The sequence below is a fragment of the Alosa alosa genome, chromosome 21, assembly GCF_017589495.1.
Source record: "Alosa alosa isolate M-15738 ecotype Scorff River chromosome 21, AALO_Geno_1.1, whole genome shotgun sequence".
NCBI classification, from domain to species: Eukaryota; Metazoa; Chordata; class Actinopteri; order Clupeiformes; family Clupeidae; genus Alosa; species Alosa alosa.
Window position 1 is genome coordinate 26,919,546 of NC_063209.1, and position 15,893 is coordinate 26,935,438.

At 43.0% G+C, this 15,893-nt stretch overlaps 1 pseudogene; it reads right to left on the minus strand.

The window, feature by feature from the left end:
- Window positions 1–10,084: 10,084 nt before the first annotated feature.
- LOC125286457 overlaps window positions 10,085–15,893 on the minus strand; it is a 43,168-nt pseudogene continuing 37,359 nt past the window's right edge.

Genomic DNA, 15,893 nt, shown 5'->3' on the forward strand with positions numbered 1-15,893 from the left:
AATAGCGACAGGAAACTTGAAGAAACCCTGCATCTGGCGTCGACTTCAACCCATCAGCGCTTTAACAAACGTGAAGGGAACTCTGCAGAGCACCGATCGGACCCATCAGCGCTTTAACACACATGAAGGGAACTCTGCAGAGCACCGATCGGAGTGCTTGCCAGAACCGCATCCGGGAACCTTGTGGAACTGGTTGGAAAAATCACAAGCCATAGCAGCCATAAAATATGCATGGCGTGTGATGAGGGGATTTGGGCCGCCCGGGTGGACCGTGCTGATGCGTGATGGGGCAAACGGACTGTGTTACATAGTAAGGAAGGGGCCGGGTCAGCACGCTCTGGGGTTAGTAAGCTCACATCTCTGCTGTTGGCTCATGTAACCATGCTCTGTCATCTAACACACACACACACACACGCACGCACACACACACGCACGCACGCACACGCACACGCACACACGCACGCGCACACGTACACGCACACGCACACACACACGCACGCACACACAGCTCTATCGTGTACTGGACGGCTGACCAAGTACTCTGCTGAAGGGTTGCAGCTGCTTCTGCATAAACCCACACACACACACACACACACATTGATACACACACTCTATGCAGAGGCAAACAACAGTTGGCACGACATCACACACACTCTCGTCACACACAGTAGTCAGTTGGCAGGGCTCCATGGTAGAGCGTCATGTAACAGTTGGTGTGTCACCAGTATTGATTGGTGTGGCGTGACAGGCAGAGAAAAGAGCATTTGTGTGTGTGTGTGTGTGCTGGTGTGTGTGTGTGTGTGTGTGTGTGTGTTGTGTTGGGGGCATGACCTCATGAGAATGGGAACACACACATACACATGCTACAAAAGAGACAACTCAGAGGGGTGTGAGAGAGTGGGAGTGCTCAAACACAGGACGAGAGAAGAGAGGAGAGCTGTTTCTCACAGAGAGAGATAAACACACACTGCAGGTCTTCAGAGAGATAGCTACATACACACACACACACACACACACACACGCACACACACACACACACACACACACACACACACACACAAAAGTGACAGACAACTGGGTTCCTAAGGTGCAGACTGCAATAGACTGAAAGATGTTGTGTCTTTTTCCAAAGCAAATCCAGTGACATGAACGCTAAAGCAAGTAATCGCATGTCGAAAGCAGAGTGCGCTGCATGTCCAAAGCAGAGTGCGCCGCATGTCCAAAGCAAAGTGCGCTGCACTCATGTCGGCGGCGGACAGGGCAAACTGGTATTGAAGTGCATGCCTTGATGGATAGATCAGAGGACTAGCCTAGAAATCTAGAAGCACCTTAGCGGCAGAAAATTACATTTGCTTCCAGGGCTAGTCTAGCAACTCTCCGTTGGCTTGTGAGCTCGAAAAATTAAACTTCTATCAGGCCAATCAAATCGTGTATAGAGTCGTTTTTGGTGGGCTTAACATAATGATTGATGGCAGAGTTGCAACGGTTTGGCTTAAATTCCCTGCTACTTGAAAACAAAGAAGATGGATGTTGCTGTTGGCGAACAGTGTGACACGAGTTAAGCTTTTTTAAGTTGCCAAAAGTTTGAACTAGCCAACTAGCTCCGCTGGTGGGAAAACGCATGGGACTCAGCGCTGTCCTATTGCGTGCAGAAGGAATTTGAAAGACAATCGATTATCCCGCCCCTCGGACTGAGCACTGCGAACGGTGAGTGCCTAGACCCTACATTTAAATGTCAGGCTATCAGAGGACAGATAAATGAATGAATGAATTAATTAATGAATGAATGATTGAATCAATCAATCAATCAATCAATCAATCAGTCAGTCAATCAGTCAATCACATGACTATCCTAGTATTCACTGAGACTGCTCTGAGAGAGGAGCGGACTGATAAGGACTCGGCCCTAATCTGGCTCTGATACGGCCCACCTATGGGCCTAATCTGGCTCTGATAAGCCCACATTATATGCCTAATGAAAGAGCTCTACTTCAGGAATACAACACAAAGCTATCCGAAACTCTTCAGTGAAGAGAGAGCACAACACATTAAGTATTATTACTTTTAAGTCTTATATTAGGTAGATAGTAATGAAGCATCATACAATCCCTTACAGAAATTTCCGGTTTGCCGCAAATTTGCAGCATAGTCATATTTTCACATGCAAATCAGGTTTCAGGCAAACAGTTGCAGTTAACTTTTGGCAATATTGCAGTAAATTTCTAGCAATGTCATTATGCAAATTATCTTTGTCACCAGAAGTTCACTGGAAGATTGTCATTATTGGCTAAGTGTGGTGGCAAATCACGTTTGCCAAACACATTTGCCACTGGTGGCAAACTTCTCATTGTTGCCAGAACTTTGTTTCAAGGTTGCCTCTAGCGGCCAACAAGTTTGCTGCAAATCTGCCATAAACATTTAATTTTTGTAAGGGATATTGAATCTTAGATCATCAAAAGAGATTGACTGAAAGCAGGATAAGATGTTATCTTGGTGCTCTTTCCTGTCCTAATCTTTCTTCATTTGCAAAGATATTGCAAGAGGATAAAGACAGATCTCTCAAAAATGCAACTTCTCCACATCCTGTTTCATTGAAAGACTGTGTTTGCATGCAGACTGACCAACTGACTTCTGCTAGTGTTATTATACAAAAATCAACAAGCACAGATGAAAAGCCTCCAGCCTTTACTGGATTTTAGTATCACATGACCGTTAAGAGGTAAAAACATGCCTACACATTTCAGCCATGAGGCTCCTCATCAGTTAAAGTGCCCATATTATGAAAAAAATCACTTTTTCTGGGATTTGATGTGTTATTGTGTGTCTCTGGTCCACACGCATACAAACTTGAAAAAAAACACCCATGCTGTTTTGAGTGAGATAAGGGTTTCTGGATGTATCCTGCCTTCAGCCTCCAGGGTGAGCTGGTCAAAATCGGCAAGGCTTTTGATGTCACAAGCCGAAACATTTCAATATTCCCACCCACCACCTCCTTTTAGGGCAATTACGTTAGGCCTACGTGAATATAATGGAAACCTATGGAGCTGCATCGAAGTGGGCAGGGAAAAGTATTTATAGGAGAGACCGGGGCTGGTTGTCTCACAGGTTGGTTGTCACATTGCTTATTCCAGGCACACTAGGTGGCGCTGTGGTAAAATTTTGATATCAAACTGTAACCCTTTGAATTTTGCTGAGCAGACACACAACATTGAGGTGAGGAGACCATTTTTAAATTTCATGGGTCAGAGTAAATTTTCATGTTGTTGTTGGTTTTGTATTGAGAGCTTGTAGGATATTAGTAATTCAAAACAAAAACACTCATTAAAAAAGCCAAAGGTAGTAGCTTTATTTTGAGTCATATTTTAGCTACAAGTTAAAGCCATGTGGCAGCTAGGGTTAACATCTTTGTCAAGAGGTCAGTTGGGGATGGTTGTCACATAGCTCTTGGGGGTTGGTTGTCACATGTATTTCATTGCATTTCAACACAGTAGACAATTCAAGTAACTGATCACCTACTTTAATCCCATTGTTTAAAACATAAGGGGCATTGATGACAACTACCATAGGGGTGGTATTCATATTAAAAACTTATTTGCAGTTTCTAGCTTAAAAAAAACTAAAAAAGTTACACATCATTTTTTAAGATCCCATTTTATCACTGAAATCCCATTGAAACTCTATAGGGACAACCAACCCCAACCCGTGATGGGGTTGATTGTCACATTGTGTCAGAGTGTATTTGATGGTTAATTGCTCCCTGTTACAATACATTCTAAAAGTAAAATTCATGCATGAGTAAAAATTGTGACAATCAACCCCGGTCTCCCCTACTTACTAAATCGTTGAACACACGTGAATAAAAGGCACAAAATAAGGTTGGTGTAAGAGTTATCTGTTTGTTCATGGGATTCATTCTTATTCCATCACTTATATTTCCTACAACTAGGTGAGATAGCTAAGCTTATGTTGTAGGCTACTGAAGTTCCACTGTTAGATAGCTAGCTATCAAGCTAACCGTTTTACATAGAGATTATGGTATTAAGTGTTAGCTACGGGCTATACTATGTAAAACGAAGGTGTAGTAGATGTTAAGGGATTTTGAATTGGCATGTTTCAGACGTTGCATAATCAACACCCCACCTCTCCACACCAAGCCTACAAGTTCAACTGTTTTTTAAGCCTACATATCTCAGAAAATAATGTAGATATAGGCTTAAACCTTTGCACAGTAGTTGTTGGGTAATATTTAGCATTATTGACTTAAAGTATGAAGCAAAGCCAAGATGGTCAGGCTAGGCTGGAGGCATTTGTTGATTTGGCACGAATTACCCTGGTAACATTTAATGGAGTGGGGTGTGGGTAAGTGAGCAGCAGCTCATTAATATGTAATGAGCAGCAGAAACAGCACACTTTGACAGGGACTGAAAAAGAGTGTAATAGAGGTGGGTAAGAATATTTTCCTACAAGCTATTTCCAGCAAACAACTTCAGAAACATGTTTTCTGGAACTCATAGACCTATTTTAACTTGTTGAAGAATAGTCATAATATGGGCACTTTAAGAGGTAAAAACATGCCTACACATTTCAGCCATGAGGCTCCTCAGCACTTAAGAGGTAAAAACATGCCTACACATTTCAGCCATGAGGCTCCTCAGCACTTAAGAGGTAAAAACATGCCTACACATTTCAGCCATGAGGCTCCTCATCACTTAAGAGGTAAAAACATTTCAGCCATGAAGTTCCTCATCAGTTAAGTCCAAGCAGCTGCCTTTGGGCTGTCCTTTCCAGAATGTTAACAAGTGACCACATGATCACAAGAATGAATGGCTAATTAGTCACATGATGTGATTTAAATTGGGAATCCCCTTTCCTGTAGTGGGGGATCTGATCTCTGTGGACTTTGCTCAACATCATATTGCAGAATTTCCCGTATATGGATTCATTTGTTTACTTTGTAAATTGTAGTTCTGACTTGACAGTGGGTGTTGCGGGTGGGTAGTTTACTGCCCAATACGGTGTGAAAATATAGTGTGTCGTGATCTGTCTGTACAGTATTAGCATGTTTTAACTATGACAAAATACCCACAAAATGTTATCATTGTTTTACCCTCCTGAGCGCTTGGCCCACTCCGAGGAGCACCTGCAAGACACCTGAAGAACACATGTTTCACAATCAAGCAGATATCCATGTAAACCAGCCTCTGACTGTGACCATGCTAATCATGATCCTGTTTTTCTTCTGAAATTCACCAGTTCATCAAAAGACCATTAGGATCAATAAACTAAATGCAGACACAGTAGAGCATGAAGACATTGGCATACAAACACAGGTTGTCCTACAACCCAGCCTCCTGCGAACTAGGGCTAGCTGCAACTAACTTGTTTTTTTATGGATAAAAATTGGGAACAAATATTGATCAATGTTTCCCAAGATTATGTCTTCAAATGCTTTGTTTTGTCCACATGCCATAGATATTCAGTTTACTGTCATAGAGGAGTAGGAGGAGTAGGTAAAGCTGAAAATATTCAAGTTTAAGCACAATCAAAGAATTTTGAGGTATTTCCCTCAAAAAACAATTACAAATCCAATAACCTATTGTCAAAATAGTTGCCGATTAAGTTAATAGTTGACAACTAAGTCTAATTGATCAATTGTTGCAGTGAACATTTCATTTCCTTGTTCCTGTTTATCCCATCTGGTGACACAGGTAATGATGGGAGTGTTTATTCATCTTGACTGGATACAGTGAACACACACACACACACATTACTTTTTACAAAAATGATTCCTTGTTCCTGAAGCTGTCTGCTCTGTTTATTCAGAAGGAAGGAATGCACACTGTATGTCTGTGATGTCTGGAAACATAAGTCTCAGAACATCATTATTAATGCATTTGTTTTTACCATTTTAGGTTAACAATACACTCTCACAGAAATGTATATTCTCAAGAAATTCTTCTTGAATTTGAAATTCTTTCTACATTTGAACACACTTGTACACACACACACACACACACACACACACACACAAAGATAGCCTATACATAGATACACACACGTCCTTTCCTCCTGTCCTTACTCGTTTCCGAGGAGGAAACTGATAGCATACTGATCCACACACACACATACACACACACATACACACACACACACACACATACACATACAGAGAGAGACACACACACTCAGAGACCATATCTCACACACTGGTTTGGTTAGTTTTGTGCAGAGCTGCCAGTGTTTGAATGTGGGCTGATCATCTATGTCACTAGTTGCTTTCTGAGTATAGACTGATTGATCCAAATTGATTGTTCCAACATCACTATTGAGGTCACTGAGTCTCCACCTCACTAATGCTTCCCTCTGCAGGCCATGAAGGGTACAACACTTCAAACACTCATGTCTCCTCCTCTGGGAGGTCTTAACTGTCCAGCTCCAGTCCATAGCTCAACCATGGTAGCCTGAACACAGAGACCATAGAGGGAAAAAACACCCTGTATGAAACCGTTAACGCTATATAAGGATGTTTGAGTGCTATATGGATATTTTAGCTCTATTATAAGCTTGATGTTTGAGTGCTATATAGATATTTTAGTGCTATACAAGGATGTTTGAGTGCTATGGATGTTTTAGAGCTATAAACTCTAAGGATGTTTAAAACCTGTTATGAGACAATGTACTGCCCACGGCACACCTACCCCCAACCCCCACCTCTCCCCAACATTCTAAATCAATTGTATGCACCATATTGCTATGTAGCATAGTACTAATACACCATTTGAAAGCTTGGACTCTTGGGAATCCATACATGACAACCTTTTTCATGATCATAGATCTGTATAGTGCTTTACATTGTCAGATTAATCTTACTATGTCTCATTTCAATGTAATCAAAAATGCCCCCCCCCCCCTCCGCCTTTGGTGCCTCCCTACTTTCTAGCTGCAGTGTGTGTCCTTAGCAATAAGTAGATGCAGCATATTGGGTCTTGAAATATTCACAAGAATCCATAGAAATAGATATTCATGTTGTGTTATCCAATATAAGTTGTGCAAATGTACAGTCCATCTTATACACACCCATTGAACCAACAACAAAATGCAAAAATAGAGGCTTTTGTGCAATTATTTCATATTTTGTGTAGTCATTCTATATCAGAACCCCAAATACCAATAATAAAGCTTCAGAGTGTTACCTTTCATTTGAGACCATGATTATTATTGTACACGAAGGGGTTCCATATACAGGAAGTCATGGACATACCTTTACAAATAATTGTGTAAACTACTCATCTTTCTTCTATATTTATCTACTTTTTCACACAGCTTCACAAGACCTCGTTGGTTGTTTCTCAAGTGACTCAAGTGATTTAGAGGGCTGAAATGTGGTCAGTTCAAAGATGTTTGTAACCCGGTAGAAAGAAAAAAACAATATTCTAGCCTCTATAACTCTGTGCCAGTACTTCACACAATTATTTTTCCTAAGAAACTACAGGGTCTTAGCCTTCTAAAGAGGTCAAGCATTTAATGGTAGGCCAAAATAGGTTGGAACAGTGCCCTCTGAAGTATGCACAGTGCAATGTAGAAATGGCATAACCCAGATGAAGTTAAGTGCAATATTCATATCCATTTAAGAATGTTTGAATGCTATATGGATCTTTTAGAGTTTTAAACTAAGGATGTAACAGGAAGACTTGTTAAGACTTAACAGGATGTCTTCTAGTGCTATATATTATATGCATGCTTGAGAGTCACAGGAACCCAGGCCTTCTTCTGCAGCCATTCAGTCTACTTTACGGTGTAATTTGCTGCAATATTCCACAAAGTAACTTTCAGAGTTAGCCCACATTGTGATGGACAAAATAACCTACAGACTATATTGTGATGGGGCAAACCAGTAGCCTACAGAGTTAGCCCATCCTGTAACTGAGTACAGTAGCCTACAGAGTTTGCCCATATTGTGATGTGAAGACCTGACACCCCTCTTTATGGGCTTTTGCTCTTTTGTCTTCAGTTACTGTTGCTCTGTGCACGTTCTCAGCTTTGTGTATCATATTTATGACACATAGGTACACATGACACATTTTATGCAAGATGCATACCATGGAAAAAAGATACATTTATTTTGTTTTGAATACAGCCTTAGATTTCCTTTCCAGTGCTACAAAAGTACAAACACACACTGCACAGATTTAAACAGTTCAACCCCGAAGCCCAAAGAGGGAGAGCTACAGTTTGATGATGTGAAGTGTGTACATCCAAGCGTGTTGTTTCCTTATGCTGTGGCGAAACTGACTAGAGCATCTGTGCCATTCAGGTCCAAGTGCACACTGGGACCCCAGTCCAATTCTGACCCGGGTCATTTCCCAATTCCACCCCATCTCTCTCTTCCTGTCAGTCTCTTCACTATTCTATCAAAATAAAAGCAAAACAGCCCAAAAATATAATAACACAAACAAACAAACAAACAAACAATCAAAATCCAATGAGCCGCCTCAACACCGCTTGAGACTGACACTCATTCCCAACAGCAACATCATCTAATGGGCCTTGCTTGCCATGACAACTGATATTATGTGATTGAGAACAACATCTTGTACAGTACACCTGTATCTTTCCAAATTGGGTTAATTCCACTGCTAGACCAACTCTCCATGACTTGACCATAACACTATATCAACCCTTACTTTACTTATGCAAAGACAGAGAGAACATTTATTTCTGTAGGCGTATTGCACAGTTCAAAAAGAGCTCCACAAAGAATAATCACATTTCTAAACCACCTGTGACGGCGTGACACTTTCTCCTCAGAGTACCAGCCTCGCCACAGTAGACAATGTGTGCTTTAAATACACAGTGCACTTGAATCACATACTAGACCTCTAACAGTAGAGCACTTGAATGGCACACTGGACCTCTTAACTGTACACTAGGACTAATACAAGGACATTCATTGTTGTTGTTTTTTCTTCTGGAACTGTCAGCACTTCTGAAAACAATGTGTGGAGAAACTAACTGTCAGCGTCAATACAAATACTCCATACACAAACGCACACACACACATTCTTCGGCTACCACTAAGAGGGCCATGAACCATGGGATAGTGGGAAACGTAATTTCGATCTCTTTGTATGTCTTGACATGTGAAAAAATTGACAATAAAGCAGGCGTTGACTTTGACTTTGAACCCAGGCCCCATACAGTAAATACAGCCTGGTGTGTCCTCTCCATCCCCCAGAGGAGAGAGGGACCCTGCGGTCCTTATCAGGGGGACTTATCGTCCAGCTGCTGGTCCGACACACACACACACACACACAGGACTATTGTGTTTTTATCAGGTTTGGAGTCTAGGATGTTCCATTGGGGGTGGGCAGGTTTGGAGTCATACTGTTGAGGATGTTCCGTAAGGGGGTGGGCAGGTTTGGAGTCATACTGTCGAGGATGTTCCGTAAGGGGGTGGGCAGGTTTGGAGTCATACTGTCGAGGATGTTCCGTAAGGGGGTGGGGTGTTTTGGAGTATTTTTGCCTCGTTAGTGTCGCCCTTCCAGAGACAAGGGACGGAAACGACGACCCTGAGCCGTGGGGCCCACACATCCCCCTCTGATAAGCAGAGATAGCAGCAGCAGCACTCACGGATTCCAGCCGCATGTGGCCCGGGCCACACACTCACACACACACACAAACACACACATACTTACCCACTCACTCATGCACATACACAGAGACACACACACACAAACACACACACATACAGAGACACACGCATACACACACACACACACACAAAAACTTACCCACTCACTCACACACACATACACAAACACACACACACATACTTACCCACTAACTCTCACACACACACACACACACACACACACACACACACACACACACACACACACACACACAGAGACACACATACACACACACACACACACACAAACTTACCCACTCACTCACACACACATACACAAACACACACACACACAAACTTACCCACTCACTCACACACACATACACAAACACACACACACATACTTACCCACTCACTCTCACACACACACACACACACACATACTTACCCACTCACTCTCACACACACACACACATACACACACACATACTTACCCACTCACTCTCTCACACACACACACACACCGAATGTGCTGCATGTCTGAAGCGTGCCTTTAGTGCCTCGCCCTGTGATTGGAAGCTCTGGTGCTCTGGCACAGACAGGAGCATGGGAGTACTTAAAGCACAACCACTCCATCCAAACATTCACCCGGCGGTAGCCTACAGCACAGATACGCATATGTGAAGGCACCACTCTCCCCTCTCTCCCCCTTGAGTTTCAAGCAGGACCAGCAGCTGGTTCTGACCCAGCCCATATTGGGCCCAAGCCTGGTCCAGGTCAAACCCAATGGCAACTCTGGCCTACAGAAACATCAGTTGTGTTGGCATAAGATTGTGAAATGTCAGCCAAGACAAAGCCCCTGATAAGCCTCCACTAGGTTATAATACATTTATAATTAGTGCTGTCCTTCACTGGAGCGCTGTGGCCGCATCCCCAGCGCTGCCCAGGGCTGCCCCCTTCCTCTCTGTGGGCTCTGAAGACCGTTTCCTGAGAGGCGCGTGTGCACATCCTCCCACAGGCTCATTAGGAGCTCCAGCTATGCTGCTGCTTCAGCTAAACCAGCATGCTGCACCCTTAACCAGATTAACCACTGAGTTCAGCATCAGAGTACCGAGACATGAGAGCTGAGACTCTGGAACCAGCACACACAGCTGACTCTGGATTGCCACTAGATCTGGGACTTAATCAGGAGAGGATTAGGTTTAGATTGAGACAAAATCTGTGTCTTGATAAGGCAGGAACAGATTTAGATTGAGACTAAACCTGGGTCTTAATAAGGACAGGATCCAGTTTAGATTGAGACTAGACCTGGGACAGGATCCGGTTTAGTTGTCTTTGTCCGTTGTCTTTGTTCTGTTTATATAATGTTTTCGAGAGTGTAGCCTACAAAAGGCAGAGAAATAAACAGGAAATGAAAGGGAGACCTCCAAATGCACAGCCTTATGCAGGGCTCTCTGCATCGTTGCTAAAGATTGCTAAGCACACCGTACTGGAAAGGCCAGACACTATCCACATTTTGCTCTTGATAATGCTCCTTCAACATAGCAGTGATGGCAACACGAATAACACACATATTTTACATTGTTTGTATGCAAACTTCATATCTCAATATCAACTAGCCTACTATCTGGATGATTTCCAGCTCATAGCACAAGTACACTCACAAGTCAACCTTCACAGTTCTCCACTAAGCCTATATATATATATATAACATATCGCACACACACACACACACACACACACACACACACACATGAACAGACACTCGCACACTCGCACACACACAAGTCTCACACACACACACACACACACATATAAACATCACACACACACACACACACACACACACACACACACACACACACACACACTCTGTCTGTAGAGCCGACTTGTGTCTGGTCCTGCGGCTGGCGGGAAGTGGTATGTGTGAGAGTTCGGCTATGGAATGTGTGCTTTCTGAGGGGTTACGCGGGGCAGGTGGGGTTTGGCGCCCCCTGTCTGTCACATCTTCTTGACCCTGCGTCCCAGCTGGTGGTGGTATAGCAGGGTGACCAGCAGCACGAGCACTTCCCCCAGCAGCAGACAGAGGGCGCCATCAGATATGAAGCCTACTTCCAGCAGGGACATAGAGGTAACTGCAGGGAAACACACACACACACATATTATATAACAAAATCATCCATAATGACTAACTCATATTTAAAAATGTTAACAGCACAAAAAAGGGAACACTGCCCCCTTCTAGACAAGCAGGTCTTATTTCACACGTCTTAGTTTACAAGTTAGTTTTTCTCTTAGTTGCTTTTGCACATTTCTCAGATCAGAATCAAAATTCTCAAAACTGTTTATTCAAACTCAATATCATCTTATCACTAGTGCACATCATTAAAGCTGTTTCTCCCCATCTTGAACAAATAGCAATGCTTTATTACATTCATGCAACTGATGTTGTACAAAAGTTTTTTTACATTTAGATAGCTAATGTAATTTCGGTCAAAATGCACTGTACTGGTTCCCTGCTGAATACCCTGTCTTACCCCATAAAATAAATCGGCCTTCATCGCCTGTGTCATTACATGCAAATGTGTTGAACTAGTTGTCATAGTTGTCATAGTCTGTCTAGCATATACGTATACATGTGACCTGACAGACAGGAAACTCAATATGTATAGAAAGATGTACAGTGGTGCAGAGCTCTGAACAGAGGGCATTTTTCATTGGCTGTAAAAGCCTTTGTTTTCTTCATACTGTGACAATGTCTGTCAACAGTAAACACTTTGACACATCCACTGTCTTTTACTCAACCCTCTCTACACACAATAATGTATAACTTTGTAGTTTTGAAATAGAAAATAGTGCTGCCTTGTGCATTGTCCATTAGAAAATACTTGCAGAGTAAACTGTCATATTGACAAAACAGTTTACATATTGACATAAACAATGGCATCATGACTTGTCATTTTGATTGCACTGACCGTTTCATTGGCATAAATATTTGCTTTTGAGGCATAAACTAAGCATTTTTAGCAAGATACACACTTTTGCAGGTTATCCACTATGCGTTGCAGTTTGCACTAATTGTTTTGCGAAATGCACTAACTGCTGTGCAAATGTTAATTATAATTCAATAAATGCACCAAAGCGACTGAGAAAAACTGTAACTGTACAGTCTATAGACAAAAATGATTCCTGAGATTACTGTGTTTCTGAACAACAGGGGGCGCCACAAGCCACAATGCGTTGGATAGAAGCTTATTCCCCCAAACAGGCAAGCATGAGAGAGAAAGGAATGATATTATCATTGGAGGAGAAGAGAGAGGGAGTGACAGAGGACGATATTACTGGGCAAACGAAGACGGCAACAGAAACTAGCTACTGAGAGACAGCAGAGGAAGATACAGAGGGAATGAGATGAAGAAACACAGAGACAGAGAGAGAGAGAGAGAGAGAGAGAGGAGAGAGAGAGAGAGAGAGAGAGGGAGAGAGAGACAAAGACATGAGAGAATGCCACAATGATGAAGAGGGATAGAGGGATGAAGTGAAAGAGAAGAAAGATAAAGAAGAGAGATAGAGAAACAAGAGACTAGAGAATAGAGAGAAAGGAAGGAGAGAGAGAGGGAAAGAGGAGAGAGAGAGGCTTTCTGTGGGTTTCTTACCCAGGAACTGCACTCCACAGTAGGAGGCTTCAGTGAGGAGGGTCCACTGCATAACAGCCTTCTCTGCGGTGTACAGGCCATTCCACATGATCAGGGAGATACCTGCAAGTTACACAGGGGTCAGTCACAAGGCTCACACACACACACACACACACACACACACACACACACACACACACACACACAGACACAGACACACACACAAAAAAACACACACAAAAAACACACACACATGCTGTTCCATTGGATCAGGATATGGCCTTCTCTCTCTGCTGTTCACACACACACACACACACACACACCACAGGATCAGGGAGAGATACCCAAGCAGGGGTCAGGGGTCAGTCACAAAACACTCAAAACGCACACACACACACACACACACACACACACACACACACACACACACACACACACACACACACACAAAACACACACACACACATATGGCCTTCTCTGCTATGCTGTTCCACAGGATCAGGGAGATACCTGCGCAGGGGTCAGGGGTCAGTCACAAGTCACACACACACACACACTAGATACCTGCTGGTCATATAGGGGTTAATGACAGGTCACACACACACACACACACACAAACTGGATGAGTGATACCTGCTGGTCTTATAGGGATTAGTGACAGGTCACACACACACACACACACACACTGGATGAGTGATACCTGCTGGTCATATAGGGGTTAGTGACACGTCACACACACACACACACACACACACACACACTGGATGAGTGATAACTGCTGGTCATATAGGGGTTAGTGACATGTCACACACACACACACACACACACACACACACACACACACACACACACACACACACACACACTGGATGAGTGATACCTGCTAGTCATATAGGGGTTAGTGACAGGTCAAACACACACACACACACACACACTGGATGAGTGATACCTGTCACACACATACACACACACACACACACACACACACACACACACACACACACCCCTTCTCTTCTGTTCCAAAGGCCCATTCAACAGGAGAGTGATACCTGCCGTTCACTTAGGGGTTAGTGGCAGGTGACTCACACACATACTGACAAGGAAGTACGCATGCATGCAAGCATGCACACACACACACAAACACACACACACACACACACACAACACACACTCACTCTCAGCTATGCCTGGTCCATCAGATGGATCAAGCCATATATATCTCTCAGGTGTGGATGTGTTTGTGTGTGTGTGTGTGTGAGAGAGAGAGAGAGAGACAGAGAGAGAAAGACAGAGAGAGAGAGAGAGAGAGAAGGAGAGAGAGAGAGAAAGACAGAGAGAGAGGAGAGAGAGAGAGAGACAGAGAGAGAGACAGAGGGAGAGAAGGAGAGAGAGAGAGAGAGAGAGAGAGAGGGAGCTGTATGAGGTGTCCACATTTCGACACAGGCCAGAGTCATCCTCCCAAAGAGCCAGAGACAGGACACCCCAAATGCCTGACCCCCACTGTCCACTATCGCTGGCTGACAAGGGGGTCAGCTTCATATCTCAACTTGAGGTCAGCTTCATATCTCAACAAAATCAAACACACTAACACACACGTACAGACACACACACACACACACACACACACACGCACACACACACACACACAGCTGATAATAAAGATGTATCTGTAGACTACCCGACTACAAATGATCATAAAATCACCATTTTCTGGTGATTTCTGTCTCTATACATCTCTTCTCTCTGACATAGCATACACACACACACACACACACACACACACAAACATACACACACACACACACACACACACACACACACACACACACAATGTCAATGCTATCTTCCTTCACACACACCACCAACTAACACTAAACATGGGGTAGCAGACAGTGGCTTCGGGGGACTGGACATGCAAACACAGACACACACTGAAAAATAAAATCATTTGACACATCTGAGGGAATATGACGCACAGACACACTATTTCTAGCTCCCCAAAAGAGAACATTAAGGGTAGATCTAGTGGACTGCACTCCCGCTCTCTCACTCACTCACACACACACACACACACACACACACACACACACACACATACATACAGTTTGCTAATACTAATACACATGCATTATCTCCCACACATACTATATGCTATTAATAATACACATATATTAATACACACACTCTCACACACACATTACTTCACACACACACACACACATACATTACACCACACACACACGCATATTACATTTCACACATTAATTTTTTTTCACACGCATTAATGCGACACACACACACACACATTGACACAACATTACACACAAACATTCTTTTCACATTACTTTTACACACACACATTGATACACACACACACACACATTGGTTACGCACACACACACTTGCACACACACACATTACACACACACATTAGGGGCAAACACGCATAAAAACACATTAGACACCCTTTCCTCTCTTTCACACACACACACAGTCACAGTACCATTAATAGTTATATTATATACACATACACATCTCCCTTTTTCACTTTTCATTACGCACGTAATAGTCACACACTTTTCTTTTTTCATTAATACGTTTATTAAGTCACACACGCAGATATGTAT